Here is a 22,849-nt window from a genome sequence, read left to right as displayed (position 1 = left end):
ACTTATTTATAAAAGTATGGTCTGTGACTCTATGAGGGGACTATAAGATATCTGGGGGGTATAAGGCATATCTGGGGAGGACGGAGTGACATATCTGGGGGTATAAGGCATATAGGGTATATAAGGCATATGCGGGGAGGGCAGTGTGGCGTGTCTGGGGAGGACAGAGTGGCGTATCAGGGTGTATAAGGCAGATCTGGGGCCACAGTGGCATATCTGGGGGTAGAGTGGCATGTCTGGGGAGGATGGAGTAGTGTATCGGGGTATAAGGTGTATCAGGCACAGTGGCATATGTGGGAGGCAGCGTGGAGTGGGATATGTGGGAGGCAGCATGGAGTGGTATATGTGGGGGCAGAGTGGAGTGACATGTGTGGGAGGCACCGTGCAGTGGCATATGTGGGAGGCAGCGTGGAGTGGCATATGTGGGAGGCAGCGTGGAGTGGTATATGTGGGAGGCAGAGCGGACTGGCATATGTGGGGGGCAGAGTGGAGTGACATATGTGGGAGGCAGTGTGGAGTGGCATATCTGGGAGGCAGCGTGGAGTGGCATATGTGGGAGGCAGAGTGGAGTGACATGTGGGAGGCAGCGTGGAGTGGCACATGTGGGAGGCAGCGTGGAGTGGCATATGTGGGAGGCAGCGTGGAGTGACATATGTGGGAGGCAGCGTGGAGTGGTATATGTGGGAGGCAGCGTGGAGTGGCATATGTGGGAGGCAGAGTGGAGTGGCATATGTGGGAGGCAGCGTGGCATGTCTGGGAGGCAGCGTGGCAAGCCTGGGCTCAAACATGCATAAATTGGGGGGGGGGGCTGGTTGCAAAATAAAGGCAAGAAATGCATTTTATCAAAGTTTTTTTTATTATGCTGTTTGTATTTAATATAATTTGTTTATTACATTATTTTAAATAAATGACAAATTTACATTCATTTTTTTCTCCAATTAATCGATTAATCGAAAAAATAATCGGCCAACTAATCGATTATGAAAATAAACGTTAGTTGCAGCCCTGGTTTGCTGTTTGTTTGTTTTTCCCCTTGTGTATTGATGCCCCAGCCAGCCCCCCCCCCTTTGTTTTAATGTATTTCCCCCACACCCTTGCCCCATGTGGATTTGTGCCCTCAGCCAGCCCCTTTTGTTCATTATGCCCCAACACCCTTGTGTATTGATTTATTTCATGTCCCCAGCCAGCCCCCCCTCCCTTGTGTATTGATGCCCCCCTTTGCATTGTTAATGACTGACCCATGTATATTGAATCCAGACACCCACCCCCCACCTTTGTGTATTGATTTATGTGGTACCCCAACCACCCTGTTGTGTGCTTATACCCCCTAGCCACCCCCATTTCGCATTTAATAGTGTTGTCCCGATGCAGCCCCCCCCCCCCTGTGAATATGGCTTCCCTTCCGCCTATTACCCCAACTATTTTTTTTAATACTTACATTTTTTTGGCTGCCATCCTTCACTGCTGCTGTCCCCCAACGTGCTCTTCTACCTGTCACGAGGAGCTGTTCCGTGTGACTCCGCCCCCTCGAGCGGCCCATCACATTGACGATGTGACGTGCCGCTCGAGGGGGCAGAGTCACACGGAACAAGACACTGGGTGGCACTGTGCAGGCACGCTCGCCGCTTAATGATTTTAAAGCGGCCAGCGTGTCACAGTCGCGTCGGCTGCAATGGCATCTCGGTGCGCCGGCACACCGCGGATGCTCCGGGCATTAAAGACGGCCCTGGCGTGGCCGAATCATCGACCACTTCAATGGCGGCGCCGTTTTAAGGTAGATTCAGGGCGGCCTGGGGGGCAAGCCTCAAGTATTAAGCCAGTATCACAACCTCACGCTGACGAGTCCCATTAAGGACGAAACGGCCGTCCACGAGCGGCGATCTGGCTGCTGCATCTCTTCCCGAGTTTTGTCTACAAGATGTCCTGTACGGCGGCAACTACTTTCAAGGGATCTGGGTATAACAACATTTAAATAGAGGCAAAAGGTGATCGTTGTTGACCTTATTGGCGTGCGCCTACCCAGAATCCCTTGCGGTTGTGACAGCACCATGAGATTTCTGCGTTTCATTTTTAATTAATAATGAATCCACATACCCCTTAGATTTTACTGGAACAATTTTTCTATGACCTATACCCGCCATAACTCATGCCATGGTCTTTCTTTGGTAAAAATACACAAAGCGTGCAGGCTACTAACTGAAAACATTGATTCTAATACCCCCGCCGTTCGGCCCTGGCCCCATAGTGATGAAAGGGTTAGCAACGTGTGGTACTTTTATGCAGAGACAGGAGTATGCAGGTGCGGCCACACAATTCATCAAACTGCCTCGAGCTTCACATGGCACGTGCTAATAAAAATGCTTTTATTCTAATCAAATAACAAACACTGCATATTCTTCAATTCAGTGTCTGGAGACCGGTGGAGATTCAAAAATGGATTATTATCAAAAGAGATCAGTTTTGCGGTAATCTAATCTCGCAGGCGTTTGTGCTATGATAAATATTATGCTCTCCTAATCGAGGAAAGAAGCCATTACCTGGACCAGGTCTGCATCCACATTCAGGCGGATGTACAGCGGCAGCTCCTGCAGGGTCTTCTGCAGCGCTCTGGAATCCAGAAAGAAAGCCAGAACCTACAGAAAGGACACACGTAAAGAGAAATACATGTTATTATTTCCCCCCGCCATACAGCCGGTTATATGACATGCTATAAAACGGGTCATTATTTCACTAAGTATACATAGTAGGGCTGCAACTAACGATTATTTTTAGTAGAGCGGGGAATAATGTGCCGGCTTCACGTCATCTAGAGCGGGGAATAATGCGCCGGCTTCACGTCCTCTAGAGCGGGGAATAATGCGCCGGCTTCACGTCCTCTAGAGCGGGGAATAATGCGCCGGCTTCACGTCCTCTAGAGCGGGGAATAATGCGCCCGCTTCACGTCCTCTAGAGCGGAGAATAATGCGCCGGCTTCACGTCCTCTAGAGCGGGGAATAATGTGCCGGCTTCACGTCCTCTAGAGAGGAGAATAATTTGCTATCAGTCCACTTAAAACGCGTCCACTTACACAACGCAAGCTCCACGGACAAGCAAGCTCGTTCCAAGTCAGCCCCACACAGATATAGCAGTGTTGCCGCTACACGATTGGTCAGACAAGGCAACGAGCAATCGCACACAGGTGGTTGACGCGTCGCACCTGGACTATCACATGCACCCAACCCACCAATCAAACACTATGGTCCATTGGATCTCCACACCCGACACAGTTAAAGGGACCGCGCGCTCTCTCATACACTCACAGGTTTGTTTGTTTCTCGACTCTTCTTTCCAGACTAAATGCTTTATCCGTGGCATCGGAAATGACTACCGTAATACCACGCCTCATGGCTTTAAAACCCACACATTACAGGAACACAACTCGGCCAATGACTTGTAAGTATACTACACCTTTGCGCTTCCTAAAACTAATCAATGGAGCCAATTCTCCAAATGTGTCCCTTTGTCGTGTCTCCACCTAACTAACTCTATGTCTGCAAGACATCTACTAAATAAATAAATGACATGTGGTGTCCGAAATAATTATACTACGAATTATAACGACATCACGTGCTAAACACCAGCTCAGTGTGTTTCTGTTGTCACTGAAGTCAATCAATCAAATCAATTCGTATATCACATAACAAATTACTTACAAACTCTTCCTCCACATTATCATCATCACATGTTGGTGGTGGTGGTGGTTGTGAAATAATAAAGAAATAAAAGCCGTTTGTTTTTATTTAATTGTATGCTCATTTCCATGGGATATCATCATCATCATCATCATCATACATACCTAGTATAACTGGTATTTATTGGGTGAACAAACAAACAACTCCTATATAACATTACATAGTTAATTACTTGAGCTTGTAAATAGATAGACAGAAACACAAGGCAGTTGCGCATGACTACAATCTCAACATTGCACACACACCTCTAACTAACTAACCACCAAAGTCAACTAGAGGCATTCATCTACGCTGACCTGTCCAAACAAAGACACGGACAAGAACGTCATTGGACAGGCAATCAATCATCTGTAAATGTCTCATGGACTCACCTCGCATCTCACTCATTCGCTCCCTCTTTCCTTCCATAGCCATGAAACCATCAACATCCTCCCCTAAGAGGATAGAGATTATCATCTGTAAACTAACCAACAAACACGTCACTCCTCAGCAATCAAGATGACAAAATCCACATAGACGACACTACCCACCTGTTTCTTTCAATTGACGACCACCTTTCCATTGTCACAGTTGTCGCTGTCCATCAGCCAATAATGTGTACAGCCCATGTACTGCAATCTTATTCAGTGCTCAAAGAGAATATCTGCATCATCTCTAGCTGTCAAATTATTCACACCTTCCCACTCGCCTCAAAAACTCCTCAAACCTACTCCTTCCTTCTACACTTTCACTAAACCAAACAGACCCCGAAAAAGGAAACCTATCTACCTATCTGTCTGTCTGTCTGTCTGTCTATCTATCTCAAATGTCTATCTACATTTGATGACAAACAACATGAAACATTTCCTTACATGTAGATGATAATCCATCGCTACCTCCTAGACTGCAGACACACAATCCTTCGCAAAAGGTAACATAGTAACATAGTTCATAAGGTTGAAAAAAGACCAAAGTCCATCAAGTTCAACCTATATACATATTGTGTCCTTACTGTGTTGATCCAGAGGAAGGCAAAAAACCCTTATGAAGCAGATGCCAATTGCCCCATACCAGGGGGAAAATTCCTTCCCGACTCCAAATATGGCAATCAGAATAAATCCCTGGATCAACGTTCTGTCCCTATTAATCTAATATCCATAACTTGTAATATTATTGCTTTCAAGAAACACGTCCAGGCTCCTTTTGAACTCTTTTATTGAGTTTACCATCACCACTTCCTCTGGCAGAGAGTTCCATAATCTCACCGCTCTTACTGTAAAGAACCCCCGTCTGTGCTGGTGTAGAAACCTTCTTTCCTCCAGCCGTAGAGGATGTCCCCTTGTTATAGATACAGTCCTGGGTATAAATAGGTCCTGGGAGTGATCTCTGTACTGCCCCCTTATATATTTATACATAGTTATTAAGTCCCCCCTAAGCCGTCTTTTTTCCAAACTAAATAACCCCAATTCTGATAATCTTTCTGGGTACTGTAATCCTCCCATTCCCCTTATTACTCTGGTTGCCCGTCTTTGAACCCTCTCCAGCTCCACTATATCTTTCTTGTACACTGGTGCCCAGTACTGTACACAGTATTCCATGTGTGGTCTGACTAGTGACTTGTACAGGGGTAGAATTATTTCCTTGTCGTGGGCATCTATGCCCCTTTTGATGCACCCCATGATTTTATTTGCCTTAGCAGCAGCTGCCTGACACTGGTCGCTACAGGTAAATTTACTGTTAACTAAAACTCCTAAGTCCTTTTCCATGTCAGTCGTCCCCAGTGTTTTCCCGTTTAATACATATTCCCAGCCTGGATTTTTCTTCCCCATGTGCATAACCTTACATTTATCTGTGTTGAACCTCATCTGCCACATCCCAGCCCAAGCCTCCAACCTATGCAGATCCATTTTTAATCGTGCGCTGTCCTCTATTGTGTTAACCACGTTACAGAGCTTAGTATCGTCTGCAAAGATTGATACTTTACTATGCAATCCCTCTACAAGGTCATTAATAAATATATTAAAAAGAATAGGACCCAAAACTGACCCCTGTGGTACCCCACTAGCAACAGTCACCCACTCAGAGTATGTACCATTAATAACCACCCTCTGTTTCCTATCACTGAGCCAGTTACTTACCCACATTCACACATTCTCCCCCAGCCCAAGCATTCTCATTTTATGTACCAGCCTTTTATGTGGCACCGTGTCAAATGCTTTGGAAAAATCAAGATATACGACATCCAGCGATTCACCCCGATCCAGTCTTGAGCTCACCTCCTCATAAAAGCTGATCAGGTTAGTTTGACAGGACCGATCCCTTGTAAACCCATGCTGATATGGAGTCATACATTTATTTTCATTGAGATACTCCAAAATAGCATCTCTTAGGAAACCCTCAAACAGTTTACACACAACAGAAGTTAAACTAACAGGCCTATAATTCCCCGGGTCACTTTTTGTCCCCTTTTTGAATATTGGCACAACATTTGCTATGCGCCAGTCCTGGGGAACAGACCCTGTCACTATAGAGTCCTTGAATATTAGAAATAGGGGTCTGTCTATTACATTACTTAACTCCCTTAGAACGCGGGGGTGAATGCCATCTGGACCTGGTGATTTGTCTATTTTGATTTTTTTTAGGCGGCACTGCACTTCTTCCTGCGTTAGACAGGCGACATGTACTGAGGCATTTATCTCATCCTGCTGTATATTACCTGGCATTTCATTTTCCTCTGTGAATACAGCAGAGAAGAATATATTTAATAGATTAGCTTTCCATTGTCACACTTGTCGCTGTCCATCAGCCAATAATGTGTGCAGCCCATGTACTGCAATCTTATTCAGTGCTCAAAGGGAATATCGGCATCATCTTTAGCTGTCAAATTATTCACACCTTCCAACTCGGCTCAAAAACTCCTCAAACCTACTCCTTCCTTCTACGCTTTCACTGAACCAGACAGACCCCAAAAAAAGAAACCTATCATCTCAGATGTCTGTCAGAGGACAAACAAACAACATGAAAGTTTTCCTTGCAGCATGTAGATAATCCATCGCTACCTCCTACACTGCAGACAAACAAACAGTCCTTCCCAAAAGCTCAGTAACCGCTAGCAGTGCTCATCAATCCACACACCATTTTATGTCACAATTTACCAGACTCCACAGTTTACGTCATCATCATCATCTCTCCATATTTGCGTTGTTAGTAACAAGATTATCTATCAATCATTCATATCAATGTGATTGATTGATTGATTGATTGTGTTACTCCGCATGTACATATCTATACGTGACGATGCGTGATGTTTGTTTGACTCAGTGTCTAAGCGTACGCTGTTTGTTTGTTTTGTTTGTTACAGTTAATCCATGTTACAGAAGGTTTGCATTTTGGTGTTAGTACATGCATATATTCGACTTACTTACCGTTTGTGTTATTGCACCGAGGCATCATTAACCATAGTGCCTACCCCTGATCTGCTCCCTCCTCCTCTTTTGCCAGAAATAATAGATCCTCATTCTGCACATTTCAGATAAGCTTCACATTTCACTTAGCAACTACACTCTGCTCAACCACTAGAGGTTCAGGTTCTACCAAATTTGTTGATCAAATCCCACTTGTTCATAGATTAACACGATGATAGGGTATCGATTCTTTCACGGATGCATCGATCTCGCCACTCATATCCTTTCTAGGAATCCTACGTACGGAAGATGTACCAGGAACGTTGCTGGGAACTTTTCCCTGCCGGTGATTGTTTCCGCAAACAATACAAAGACCACAATGGATGACAGAGGAGTCACCCAAAGCCAAAACTCCTCAGATCCCCTGGGAGACGACTACTGACAAACACTACCCTACGAGAACGCAAGCTGCTGCTGCTGCTGCTCATCTGGATCAGAGTCCTTTCCTTCAGTCAAGGATGTCCTAACTAATGTGCAATTACATCTCTGATCAAACACAAATCACTACACAATCAACCATGGTGCCATGTATCGAGTCGTCGCTGATAAACCATTACACCGTATCTGAATGAATCTAGAAAAGACCTACAGCCACACGTTTACACCAACACCCAGTATGCCATCCATCAATCAGTCACATAAACACAGAGCTCACTATTCAAGAGCCACCATTGGCTGCCCCAGAACACAAAGGCTAATGGACACCCATCTGAAATGCACAATACCTATTGTCACACACACACACTACTGAGGCATCCGTTCGACTCACAGACAGAGGAAAACTGACTCGGCCGCCACTTAAGAGTGGATCTCGTGTCTGGAGCAGCATGCATAGGATTTCCCCCGTCTTTTTCTTTGTATTTCTATCTTTTAAAGAAAGAGTTGCCATTGACTTTTGACGACATCACTTGTAAGAACCTTACGCTAGTCACAGACTCCACATTCATGGAGTTCATGGTGTCTGTCTCTAAAAACGGTGCGCTCGCTACCCTGAAAGAATAGGATCTGTCGTTACAACGGCTACAGCCTTAGGTGTTTGTTGTTAGCAAAAACAAACACCAAACTGTACACAGCCATGGTTTACACTTCAAAACTGTACACGTTGTTTACCTTTGTAAGATACAAGAGTCTAATCAAGGAGAATTGATTGATAGAATAAATAATAATATATAGAGTTGTTGTAGTTTGTTTGTTTGTTTGTTTCTGCCATTTTCAGGCAGTTGATGATATGGGTAGTAGAGGCATTATTAAACAGATCTCATCTACAGACAGACACCAGACAAGCCCAAAAAGCTTGTTGTTCCCTCACAAATCTCATGGCAACACCACAACTACAAGGATTCTGGGTAGACGCATGAAAACGAGGTCAACAATGATCAACTTTTGCCTCCGTATCCACTTTATACACGGATCCCTTGAAAGTCATTGCCCGCTGTACGGGAGAGCCTTTAGACAAAACTCGGAAAGAGGTGCAATAGCCAGATCGCCGCTCTTGGACAGCTGTTTCATGCTTCTTAACGGGAGGTTGTCATACTGGCTTCATACTCGAGGCTGGGAGGTCAACAAAAACAACCATAACATAGGTTATGGTGGGTAAAGCTGATGATGGAAAACCCTGCCGCTAAAATCCCTTTGTGGTTGTGGCAGCACCATGACATTTCTGAGAGGAAAATAACCCTTCCGGCTTGTCTGGTGTCTGTAACCGAGTGTTTGTTTGTTTAATAATGCTTCTACGTAACCCCTTAATGTTAAGTGGAACGGGTTCCCATCATCACCTTTACCTCCCACCCTAAATAACTTCTATACAAGCAGTTGAAGGAAAAAGAGATAACAAAAAGGAGAAACGTTGTTGTTAACATTTTGACAGACCCAAACTCAATCGATTAAGTGCCTTAACCGTCTGTAGACATATGCAACATGTGTTTTATTCTTTTGGAATTTTACCAGTAGTCTATTAAAATGACTAAAAGTTGTGCTGTTCATTGTCTTACTGTATGAAATGAAAAACTGCATTGGGTTGCTATTTCGTTTTTCTTTTAATGACAGCTGATTGATGATTGCTGGAATGTATCTTAAACAACTATCTAGAATTCTCTGAAAGTGAAATCTTATGCCAAAGTCAAGCACTGCTTTCTGCTCATCGGTAAGTGCTGTAGTGAAGCTGCTAACTTTATGCATTTCTCTTCAAATACAATAAAGTGCCCGTCGCAATAAACAGTCTCCCGTCTGAGCTCGGTGTCTTACCGCGCAGATACTAAACGGTCAAGAGAAGCACGCCTTTATTCTCGCAACTGACGCTAAACACAATCGTACATTTACTTCCCTACCTAGCGCAGGACATTCCCTCTGACATACATACTCTTAACAACGGTCTGCGCCCAATATCGCAGCGGGGATGGCTCCCTTTCGGCGCTCGACTTAAACGTCCTTCCCGGCGGTGTGACGACACATCGCTGTGTGCAATTTGCACGTCTCACGCTGTCCAACCAGTCTTCCGGGATCTTCTTCAGTCATCTCTGTCTGCTTCTCATCGGCAGCTGAACCGACATCTTCCATAACGTCGGTGTCTGCAAAAAAGGTGACGGATGAGTATTATCGAGAGCTTGCTTCAAGTAGCCACAAACAACCATTTTCAAAGAATATCTCATGGACAACATTTTACTCTAGATTTACTTTCCATCGGTTTAGTCCTCTGCTCAAAGCAGACCCAGTCGATCGATGCGTCGCTAGCATCTTTACCTGTCGTCTGTCTCCATTTTAAAAGGAGCCGACGCTCTATGGTCAACGGGTAGTTTCGCAAACAAACACAGATGGAGCTGACTGCGTCTCATCTATGACAAGCCCACCAAGTGTTTGTTTGTTTGTTTGCTGGTGTTTGAGAGCCACAGTCTCAAAGTTGTCGTGTCTTCCCGTACGACAAACCTTCCGGGGAGTAGAGCTTTAGCGGTTTCAGCCGCACGCTGTACGATACGTCGATCCAATGCTTGAGAATTCTGGAGGAAATTGGATAACAACTACAACTGTTCAGGCAGCTGTAAAGATCCAGCCCTGTTTAATGAAAGAGACAGCAAAGCGTGCGTTTAAAAAGCTGCCTTCGGTACAAACAAACAACACGCGCATCTTATGAAAGCACAATAACCGGGTTCACCACGCAAGTACTTTGTAAGCGCCGTAGTACACATTCGATGCATGTACCTCGAGAGCTGCAGGGCATCCCTCCCTCCGTCCCTCTGTGGCCTGCACTACATTTGGCCACTCACTGGCATTTAAGCTCTCCCATTTCAACCAATGGAAGAGCTGTTTGTTTGTGCATGAGCAAGCCAGAGTGTGTGTGTGTGTGTGTGTGTGTGTGTGGGGGGGGGTATTCTTTGATCGCTTACTTGCGTGAACCCCCCGCTGGAGCTGGCTGTGAGCGCCCCGCACGTCACCAGTCGCAAACAGGAGATTTCTTCTCTGGAGCGTAGAGGCATTACAAAAAAAAGACCGGGCAAAGACCGAATGTACGTCGCAAACTCTTTCACTTACCGAGGCCTTCGGGTGTCGCCTGCCGGTCATTCTCCTCACATTCTGCTCCCACAGTGGGCTGACCGCTTGCCTCTGCTGTGAGCCGCGCTTCCAGACCCAGCAGAAATTCCAGATCCTCATCAAGTGCAGACAAAGCGGAATCCTGGGTGGTTGTAGCCCGGAAGTGACTCTTGCGTCAAGCCCGCAGATGCCCCTTTTTAGCTACCTGACTAGCGACAGCTGGAGCTAAGCTTCAGGAGCTCTTTACCTTCAACTGAGGGACTTCTTGAGGAACCTCTTCCTAGAGACGAGAGAAAAAAGATAAAACCATCCGGCAGAAAGCATCAACATAAACACCTCCAATGTTAACAGCATACAGCTAGGAGCAGCAACGCACCAAAACTAAAAACAATCTAACCCAAATCATATATTATACTCTACAAGGACGCGTGGAATGTTCTTTCGATATTAATAATCATTACATACATAAAAGAGATGTCACTGAGAATAATAAATTCAAACAATCGGCTGAATACCCTTTGCTGTGCACCATAGCAAGCAGAGGTGTAGTTTGCTCTATATCCACATTAGGAACGATCCAATCGGACACCCAGCAAACCCAAACGCACTCGCTAATATCCCAGAGCGCAAACTATTGGGATTGATGATATATCTATATCGTGATACAACAGATTGGATTCGGCACGGATCGAGTTTCCGCAGAGTGTGTTCTTCTTTCCGATACTGCTGCTTTAACTCCGCTCCATACCCATTGCACCATCGCAAAAAGGGGACATTTCCTTTCTTTGGCCTAGGTTACGGCATTATTACACATATCTCGTGTACAGACACCAGACAAGCCAGAAGGCTTGCCGTTCCCTCAGAAATCTCATGGTGACGCCACAACCGCAAGAGATTCTGGGTAGGCGCATGCAAACAAGGTCAACAATGACCACCTTTACACACGGATCCCTTGAAAGTCATTGCCCGCTGTACAGGACAGCCTTCGGGAAGAGATGCAATAGCCATTTCACCGCTCGTCGCCAGCTGTTTCTTCCTTCATCGTACTCGTCCGCATAAGGTTGTCTGGTGTCTGTTGATGACTGTTTCATAACAATGCTTCTACTACCCCTTAATTTTAAGCGCAAGGGTTTTCCATCACCTTTATCCACCACCATACCTCATGTAATGGTATTTCATGGATACCCCCAAAGCCTCAAGCATTAACCCAGTATCGCAACCTCACGCTGACGAGTTCCATGAAGGAAGAAACGGCTGTCTACGAGCAGCGATCTGGCTACTGCATCTCTTCCCGAGTTTTGTCTAAAAGATGTCCTGTGCGACGGCAACTACTTTCAAGGGATCTGGGTATAACAACATGTAAATAGAGGCAACAGTTGATCACTGTTGACCTTATTGGCACGCGCCTACCAAAAAATCCCTTGCGGTTATGACAGCACCATGAGATTTCTGAGGAAACAACAAACCTTCGGGCTTGTCTGCTGTCTGCAGATGAGTGTTTCTTTAAGAATGAATCTACATACCCCCTATATTTTACAGGAAGGGTTTTCCGTGACCTTTACCCACCATAACTCGTGCTACGGTCTTTCTGTGGCAAATATAAACAACCCTCATATCTGTTTTGCCGATCCGTGCGGGCTAGAAACTGAAAACATTGATTCTAATAACCCCGCCGTTCGGCCCTAGCCCCCTGGTGCTGAAAGGGTCAGTAACGTCTTGTACCTGTATGCAGGTGCGGGCACACAATTCATCAAACTGCCTCGAGCTTCACAGCGCACATGCTAATAAAAATGCTTTTATTAAAATCAAATAACAAACACTGCATATTCTTCAATTAAGTGTCTGGAGACCGGTGGAGATTCAAACATTAATTATTATAAAAAGAGATCAGCTTTGCGGTAATCTAATCTGGCAGGCGTTTGTGCTAGGATGAATATTATGCTCTCCTCATCGAGGAAAGAAGGCATTACCTGGACCAGGTCGGCATCCACATTCAGGCGGATGTACAGCGGCAGCTCCTGCAGGGTCTTCAGCGACGCTCAGGAATCCCGAAATACAGCCGGAACCTACAGAAAGGACACACGTAAAGACAAATACATGTTATTATTTCCCCCTGCCATACAGCCGGTTATATGACATGCAATAAAACGGGTCATTATTTCACTAATTATACATAGCTCTTTCATCAGCATAATGTCACATATATCCAGTGGCGTCTTTGTGGCATTTGCTTGGACCCCCTTCCACACTCCCTAGCATGCAATCACTCCCTCCGCTACCACACCAAAACAAGATGATTCAAATCATTTGCCACACTGACTGCAGATCAGGGAAAGACTGTGAGAGTCGGGAGTCTTCCCTCCTTCTGACTGTCCCCTCATTCACTAAACCATAGTTACTCCCTGTAGTTCAGGTATAGATCAAAGAACGTATGAAAACAGCACATGCAACTGAATAAGATATAAAAACCCGGCATTTGCCGCTATACATAATTTACGTATGGAAACATAGCATCGCAGGTATAGATCTATAGAACACACAAACCCAGCATTCCAGGTGTAGATCGCCTGGAAATCGCATGTAAACTCTGCACTGAAGGTATCGATCAAATAAACAACACATGACAAAAGCACTCCAGGTATTGGTCAACTGAACACACAATACAAATCCGGTATTTGTAGGTGTACATAAATAATGTATGGAAACATAGCATGACAACAGATCAATATTAACAAAATAACACAACAATACCGTTTTGCAGCTATAGATCAATTGGAATTCACATAAAATCTCTGCCCCCCCCCCCTATAAATTACTACGGCTGCAACTAACGATTATTTTAATAATCGATTAGTTGGCCGATTATTTTTTCGATTAATCGATTAATCGGATAAAAAAAACAATATGCAAAATTTTGGTTTATATAAAACAATTTAATGAACTGGATGTTAAAAAACAACTTAAAATTTACATTAACATTCTTATTTTGTTATGATGTAATAAAAAAACAATATTTTCAAAGTACAAAAACCCAAACACAATATTTATGAAACAAAATAACCCCAAACATTCTGAAAAGAGGTGGACTATTACTGTTCAAGAAACTTTGCCCCAGCCCTGGCACTTTGCACCCAGCACTTTGCACTTTGCACCCAGCACTTTGCACCCAGCCCTGGCACTTTGCACCCAGCACTTTGCCCCACCCCTGGCACTTTGCACCCGGCACTTTGCACCCAGCCCTGGCACTTTGCACCCAGCACTTTGCCCCAGCCCTGGCACTTTGCACCCAGCCCTGGCACTTTGCACCCAGAACTTTGCACCCAGCACTTTGCACTGTGCCCCTGCACCCAGTCTCCAACTCTGCCCTGCACCCAGCCCTGCCCCCACATTTTGCCCTGCCCCCACACTCACACCCTGCCCCCACACTCACACCCTGCACCCAACTCTCACACCCTGCATCCACACCCCCACTCTGCCCTGCACCCAGTCTCCCACTCTGCCCTGCACCCCCACCCCCACTCTGCCCTGCACCCAGTCTGCTGCCCTGCCCCCACACTCACACCCTGCCCTGCATCCCCACCCCCACTCTGCCCTGCACTCAGTCTCCTACCCTGGCCTGCCCCCCCACCCCCACTCTGCCCTGCATCCCCTGAAACCCCACCACCACCTCCGCGAATCGCTCTGTGCGAACGGAGCCACTCGCACAGAGCGAACCGCTCTGTGCGAACGGAGCCACTCGCACAGAGCGATTCGCACAGACGTGAAGAATACTTACCTCCGGAACGCGTCACATCCGTCACACAACTAAAAGAAGGCGGAGAGTGCAGAGCGTGTAGCGGAAGCGGGGAACGCTCGCGGAGGTAAGTAAAAGGAGCCGAGGGCTCCAACAACGAATCGATCACTCGATTAATCGATAACGGAAATCGTCGACAACGATTTCCGTTATCGATTATTATCGATTTTATCGATTCGTTGTTTCAGCCCTATAAATTACAAACATAGATACCATCTTTGTCCCATAAACACCCTGCCTAGGCCATCTTGGTTCCCCAATGCTTAAACACCCTGCTTATACCATCTTTGCCTTTTTGACAAATCAATTATTATACACCTATGACTCGCACAAACACTTTTACAGTCACTCACTGATTCACTTTCATTTACACAACCATTTATTCTTTCACTCTTTCACACAAACCTTTGACACATATTCATGAATGCATTCTCAAACATTCATTAATTCTCTCACTTACTCATTCACACAATGCATTAATCCATCAACACTCTCTCTCATTCAGACTCTTTATTTCAATATTCTTGCTAGCCTCCTTTCCCCCTATCGACCCCTTCCTCACTATCTCCCCTCTCCACCATTTGAAATTCACTTACCTTGTAGAAGTCCGGAAGTGAGATCACGAGGCCTCTATCTCCCTGCTTTGCCGCGGTGCACGCTGATTCACTGCTGACTGCCAGAATAGGACACCATATACCTGCGCTCAGCATGAAACGCTACCACCGAGGCGAGAGACAGACGCAAAGCAGTTGCTGAACCCACATATTCCTGACCAACCACTCGCCAGCTGCGGCAAAAATAAATAAAAACTGTCTTTCCGGGGGAAGGGGGGTGGAGGGTTGGGCACAACATAACGTAGGGGGGTCCATGGCCCCCTCACCTACGCCACTGCATATATCACACTCATTCGCCAATCACCCTTCCTGCAATCATCTGATTCTGCACATTTACAAAACCCACATTTTCGCTCAAAACAACTTCTTTAGACACCTGAAGTCTATTCATATCAAAAAAATGACGGTTTGAAAACAAAGTGTAGGCAAGCGACAAATAACAGCCCTCTGCCGTAGTGACCGTCGAACCAGTCGCCTCAGATTCTGGTATTGTTCTGTTGGCAGAGTAGTGGTGTAGCAGGAGAGGATGGCCCGCAGCAGCCCCTGGAATTCTGACACCACATCCGTGTCCTCGTCAAGGCGACCGAAGTCTGCCGTCCTGTCGGTCGATCCCGGGAGAAAGTAATTGTCCCTCAGACTAAGAAGAAATCCCACCGCTGCCACCAATGTCACGGAGCTGGCTAGTCCGACCGACTACCTCCGCTGTCTTGTGCTCCCTTAGCCCGGGACACCGCACTTTCCCCGGTTCCCTAGTCACTCGCCAAGGCTCAGTGTAGGGTAAAACCAAACAAAGACTCATTTATTTCTCACACACACGACTGGACAGATCCAGCAAAACACACATTAACATAATACAAGAAATTGGGACACAAACCGCCACCCTTAATCCGCCTCCCACAGACAACGGGGGCAGTAACGGGATTAACCGTACAATAGGTGGGGGGGGGGACTGATTTATACAACATTAAACCGAAACAATGGTGCTCACTCCCAGATGGCAGATCCTGGCTGTCTGCCAGAGATAATCCCCTCAGCCGGTGATGACATGTGGTCCCAGTGATGGAGGCTTCCGTCACACTATCCATCTGTAAATGTCTCATGGACTCACCTCACATCTCACTCATTCGCTCCCTCTTTCCTTCCATAGCCATGAAACCATACTGCCCACAACATCCTCCCCTAAGAGGATAGAGATTATCATCTGTCAACTAAACAACAAACATGTCACTCCTCACCAATCAAGATGACAAAATCCACATAGACGACACTACCTACCTGTTTCTTTCTATTCACGACCACCTTTCCATTGTCACAGTTGTTGCTGTCCATCAGCCAATAATGTGTGCAGAGAGTGCTGCCCATGCACTGCAATCTTATTCAGTGCTCAAACGGAATATCTGCATCATCTCTAGCTGTCAAATTATTCAAACCTTCCCACTCGGCTCAAAAACTCCTCAAACCTACTCCTTCCTTCTACACTTTCACTATAACAAACAGACCCCAAAAAGGAAACCTATCTACCTATCTATCTGTCTGTCTATCTATTTGATGACAAACAACATGAAACCTTTCCTTACATGTAGATGATAATCCATCGCTACCTCCTAGACTGCAGACACACAGTGCTTCCCAAAAGCTCATGAACCGCTAGCTGTACTCATCAATCCAGACAGTTTATCTCACAATTTACCACACTCCACAGTTTACATAAACATCATAAACATCATCATCATCATCTCTCCATTTGTGTGTTTGCCAGGTTCTTTCTAATGTATATCATTAATAAGGATGAAACGGAACATACCGGACAGGTACGTACACATTCATCGAGTCATTACCTTTCTACAATAACAATGAAACCTAAGAACAAGAGTATCATCTATCAATCATTCATGACTATGTCATTGATTGTGTTACCCCTCTGCATGTACATATCTATACGTGACGATGCATAATGTTTGTCAGTTTGTTTGAGTTGGTGTGTAAGTGTATGCTGTTTGTTTGTTAGACTGAATCCATGTTACAGAAGCTTTGCATGTTGTTGTTACTACATGCATATATTCCACTTACTTACCCTTTGTGTTATTGCACCGAGGCATCATTAAACATAGCAGCGCCTACCCCTGATCTGCTCCCTCCTCCTCTTTTACCATAAAGAATATATCCTCATTCTGAACATTTCACATAACCTTGACATTTCACTTAGCAACTACACTCTGCTCAACCGCTAGAGGTTCGGGTTCAACCAAATCTGTTCATCAAATCCCACTTGCTCACAGATTAACTCGATGATAGGGATGCTTTCACGGACGCATCCAGCTCGCCACTCATATCCTTTCAAGGAAGCCTACGTACGGAAGATGTACCAGGAACGTTGCTGGGACTTCTTCCCTGCCGGTGATTGTTTCCGCAAACAATACAAACAAACACCGGCTCGGATGACAGAGTCACCAAAAGCCAAAACTCTGATCCCCTGGGAGAGCACTGCTTTCTGCTCATTGCTGAGTGCTGTAGCGATGCTGCTAACTTCTTTACGCATTTCTCTTCAAATACAATAAACAGTCGCCCGTCTGAGCTCGGTGTCTTACCGCGCACATACAAAACGGTCGAGAGAAGCACGCCTTTATTCTCGCAAGTGACGCAAAATACACAATCGTCGTACATTTTACTTCCCTACCTAGCGCAGGACATTCCCTCTGACATACTCTTAACGACGGTCTGTGCCCGATATCGCAACGGGGATGACTCCCTTTCCACGCTCGGATTAAACGTCCTTCCCGGCGGTGTGACGACACATCGCCGTGTGCAATTTGCACGTCTCACGCTGTCCAATCGGTCTTCGACATCTTCTTGAGTCATCTCTGTCTGCTTCTCATCAGCAACTGAACCGACATCTTCCATAACGTCGGTGTCTGCAAAAAAGGTGACGGATGAGTATTATCGAGAGCTTGCTTCAAGTAGCCACAAACAACCATTTTCAAAGAATATCTCATGGACAACATTTTACTCTAGATTTACTTTCCATCGGTTTAGTCCTCTGCTCAAAGCAGGCCCAGTCGATCGATGCGTCGCTACCATCTTTACCTGCCGTCTCTCTCCGTTTTAAAAGGAGCCGACGCTCTACGGTCAACGGGTAGTTTCGCAAACAAACACAGATGGAGCTGACTGACTGCGTCTCATCTATGACAAGCCCACCAAGAGTTTGTTTCTTTGTTTGCTGGTGTTTGAGAGCCACATTCTCAAGGTTTTCGTTTCTTCCCGTACGACAAACCTTCCTGGGAGTAGAGCTTTAGCGGTTTCAGCCGCACGCTGTACGATACGTCGATCCAGTGCTTGCTTGAGAATTCTGGAGGAAATTGGATAACAACTACAACTGTTCAGGCAGCTGTAAAGATCCAGCCCTGTTTAATGAAAGAGACAGCAAAGCTTGCGTTTAAAAAGCTGCCTTCGGTACAAACAAACAACACGCGCATCTTATGACAGCACAATAACCGGGTTCACCACGCAAGTACTTTGTAAGCGCCGTAGTACACATTCGATGCATGGACCTCGAGAGCTGCAGGGCATCCCTCCCTCCCTCTGTGGCCTGCACTACATTTGGCCACTCACTGGCATTTAAGCTCTCCCATTTCAACCAATGGAAGAGCTGTTTGTTTGCGCATGAGCAAGCCAGAGTGTGTGTGTGTGTGTGTGTGGGGGGGGGTATTCTTTGATCGCTTACTTGCGTGAACCCCCCGCTGGAGCTGGCTGTGAGCGCCCCGCACGTCACCAGTCGCAAACAGGACATTTGTTCTCTGGAGCGTAGAGGCATTACAAAAAAAAGACCGGGCAAAGACCGAATGCACGTCGCAAACTCTTTCACTTACCGAGGCCTTCGGGTGTCGCCTGCTGGTCATTCTCCTCACATTCTGCTCCCACAGTGGGCTTACCGCTTGCCTCTGCTGTGAGCGGAGCTTCCAGACCCAGCAGAAATTCCAGATCCTCGTCGAGTGCGGACAAAGCGGGATGCTGGGTGGTTGTCGCCCCCCCCCCCGTGATCTTTCCCCGGGTTCAGCAACGGAAGTGACTCTTGCGTGGAGCCCACAGATGATGCCCCTTTATCCACCTGACTAGCGATAGTTGGAGCTAAGCTTCAAGAGCTCTTTACCTTCAACTGAGGGACTTCTTGAGGAACCTCTTCCTAGAGACGAGAGAAAAAAGATAAAACCATCCGGCAGAAAGCATCAACATAAACACCTCCAATGTTAACAGCATGTCTTACGGCAGCTTTAAGAGTCACAGCCGCATCGGCTGCAATGGCATCTCGGTGTGCCGGCACACCGCGGATGCTCCGGGCATTAAAGACGGCCCTGGCGTGGCCCAATCGGCCACTTAAATGGGCGGCGGCGCGGCCGTTTTAATGTAGATTCATGGGGGGCAACCAGCCTGCCCCTAGTTATCTGGTGTCTGTAGATGAGTGTTTAATAATAATGCTTCTACTACCCCTTAATTTTAAGCGCAAGGGTTTTCCATCACCTTTATCTCCCACCATACCTCATGTAATGGTATTTCACGGATACCCCCAGTATCGCAACCTCACGCTGACGAGTTCCATGAAGGAAGAAACGGCTGTCTACGAGCAGCGATCTGGCTACTGCATCTCTTCCCGAGTTTTGTCTAAAAGATGTCCTGTGCGACGGCAACTACTTTCAAGGGATCTGGGTATAACAACATGTAAATAGAGGCAAAAGGTGATCATTGTTGACCTTATTGGCACGCGCCTACCAAAAAATCCCTTGCGGTTGTGACAGCACCATGAGATTTCTGAGGAAACAACAAGCCTTCGGGCTTGTCTGCTGTCTGCAGATGAGTGTTTCTTTAAGAATGAATCTACATACCCCCTATATTTTACAGGAAGGGTTTTCCATGACCTTTACCCGCCATAACTCATGCCACGGTCTTTCTTTGGCAAATATAAACAACCCTCATAATTGTTTTGCCGATCCGTGCGGGCTAGAAACTGAAAACATTGATTCTAATAACCCCGCCGTTCGGCCCTAGCCCCCTGGTGCTGAAAGGGTCAGTAACGTCTTGGACCTGTATGCAGGTGCGGGCACACAATTCATCAAACTGCCTCGAGCTTCACAGCGCACATGCTAATAAAAATGCTTTTATTAAAATCAGATAACAAACGCTGCATATTCTTCGAGTAAGTGTCTGGAGACCGGTGGAGATTCAAAGATTGATTAGTATAAAAAGAGATCAGCTTTGCGGTAATCTAATCTGGCACGCGTTTGTGCTAGGATGAATATTGTGCTTTCCTCATCGAGGAAAGAAGGCATTACCTGCACCAGGTCGGCATCCACATTCAGGCGGATAGACAGCGGCAGCTCCTGCAGGGTCTTCAGCGACGCTCAGGAATCCCGAAATACAGCCGGAACCTACAGAAAGGACACACGTAAAGACAAATACATGTTATTATTTCCCCCTGCCATACAGCCGGTTATATGACATGCAATAAAACGGGTCATTATTTCACTAAGTATACATAGCTCTTTCATCAGCATAATGTCACATATATCCAGTGGCGTCTACAGCTTTCATATTGAGGGAGTGCACATGGGGGGGGGGGGGCAGAGACCACAGGAAAGGGGGGGGGGGATTATAAAACACTACATATACACTAATATATATATATATACACACACATACACACACTATATATATATATATATATGCATTACACATCCATTATTAAATACATAATATGTACTTATCTCTTTTATTTAGCATTCTTTAATATTAGACCCTCCTGCCAAAACTTATATATATTATTAGGGCTGCAACTAACGATTATTTTAATAATCGATTAGTTGGCCGATTATTTTTTCAATTAATCGATTAATCGGATAAAAAAAAAAAATCAATATGCAAATATTTTGTTTATTTAAAATAATTTAATGAACTGGATGTTAAAAAACAACTTATTATGATGTAATAAAAAAACAATATTTTCAAAGTACAAAAACCCAAACACAATATTTATGAAACAAAATAACCCCAAACATTCTGAAAAGAGGTGGACTATTACTGTTCAAGAAACTTTGCCCCAGCCCTGGCACTTTGCACCCAGCACTTTGCACCCAGCCCTGGCACTTTGCACCCAGCACTTTGCCCCACCCCTGGCACTTTGCACCCAGCACCCAGCCCTGGCACTTTGCACTCAGCACTCTGCCCCAGCCCTGGCACTTTGCACCCAGCACTTTGCACCCAGCCCTGACACTTTGCACCCAGAACTGGCACTTTGCACCCAGCCCTGGCACTTTGCACCCAGCACTTTGCACCCAGCACTTTGCACCCAGCACTTTGCACCCAGCCCTGGCACTTTGCACCCAGCACTGTGCCCCTGCACCCAGTCTCCAACTCTGCCCTGCCCCCACATTCTGCCCTGCCCCCACACTCACACCCTGCCCTGCATCCACACCCCCACTCTGCCCTGCACCCAGTCTCCCACTCTGCCCTGCACCCCCACCCCCACTCTGCCCTGCACCCAGTCTCCTGCCCTGCCCCCACACTCACACCCTGCCCTGCATCCCCACCCCCACTCTGCCCTGCACTCAGTCTCCTACCCTGGCCTTCCCCCCCCACCCCCACTCTGCCCTGCATCCCCTGAAACCCCACCCCCACCCCCGCGAATCGCTCTGTGCGAAAGGAGCCACTCGCACAGAGCGAACCGCTCTGTGCGAACGGAGCCACTGGCACAGAGCGAACCGCTCTGTGCGAACGGAGCCACTGGCACAGAGCGAACCGCTCTGTGCGAACGGAGCCACTCGCACAGAGCGAACCGCTCTGTGCGAATGGAGCCACTCGCACAGAGCGATTCGCACAGACATGAAGAATACTTACCTCCGGAACGCGTCACATCCGTCACGCAACTAAAAGAAGGCAGAGAGTGCAGAGCGTGTAGCGGAAGCGGGGAACGCTCGCGGAGGTAAGTAAAAGGAGCCAACAACGAATCGATCACTCGATTAATCGATAACGGAAATCGTCGACAACGATTTCCGTTATCGATTATTATCGATTTTATCAATTCGTTGTTTCAGCCCTATATATTATATTAGATAAATATTGCACCCTAACCAAGCATTTGCTTGGACCCCCTTCCACACTCCCTAGCATGCAATCACTCCCTCCACTACCACACCAAAACAAGATTAAAATGATTTGCCACACTGACTGCAGATCAGGGTAAGACTGTGAGAGTCAGGAGTCTTCCCTCCTTCTGACTGTCCCCTCATTCACTAAACCATACTTACTCCCTGTAGTTCAGGTATAGATCAAAGAACGCATGAAAACAGCACATGCAACTGAATAAGATATAAAAACCCGGTATTTGCCGCTATACATAATTTACGTATGGAAACACAGCATCGCAGGTATAGATCTATAGAACACACAAACCCAGCATTCCAGGTGTAGATCGCCTGGAAATCGCATGTAAACACTGCACTGAAGGTATCGATCAAATAAACAACACATGACAAAAGCACTCCAGGTATTGGTCGACTGAACACACCATACAAATCCGGTATTTGTAGGTGTACATAAATAATGTATGGAAACATAGCATGACAACAGATCAATATTAACAAAATAACACAACAATACCGTTTTGCAGCTATAGATCAATTGGAATTCACATAAAATCTCTGCCCCCCCCCCCCTATAAATTACAAACATAGATACCATCTTTGTCCCATAAAC

General features: G+C 46.1%; 1 pseudogene; it reads left to right on the top strand.

The window, feature by feature from the left end:
* The window catches only part of LOC149299118 (ryanodine receptor 3-like), a 208,647-nt pseudogene extending 188,100 nt beyond the window's left edge, over nucleotides 1-20,547 (top strand).
* The last annotated feature ends 2,302 nt before the right edge of the window (nucleotides 20,548-22,849 follow it).

This window comes from Sceloporus occidentalis, unplaced genomic scaffold, assembly GCF_023333645.1.
Source record: "Sceloporus occidentalis isolate IW3139 unplaced genomic scaffold, rSceOcc1.0.p SCAF_29, whole genome shotgun sequence".
Classification (NCBI taxonomy): Eukaryota; Metazoa; Chordata; class Lepidosauria; order Squamata; family Phrynosomatidae; genus Sceloporus; species Sceloporus occidentalis.
The sequence above is the reverse complement of the archived record's forward strand: the minus strand, read 5'-3'. Positions and strand labels throughout refer to the sequence as shown.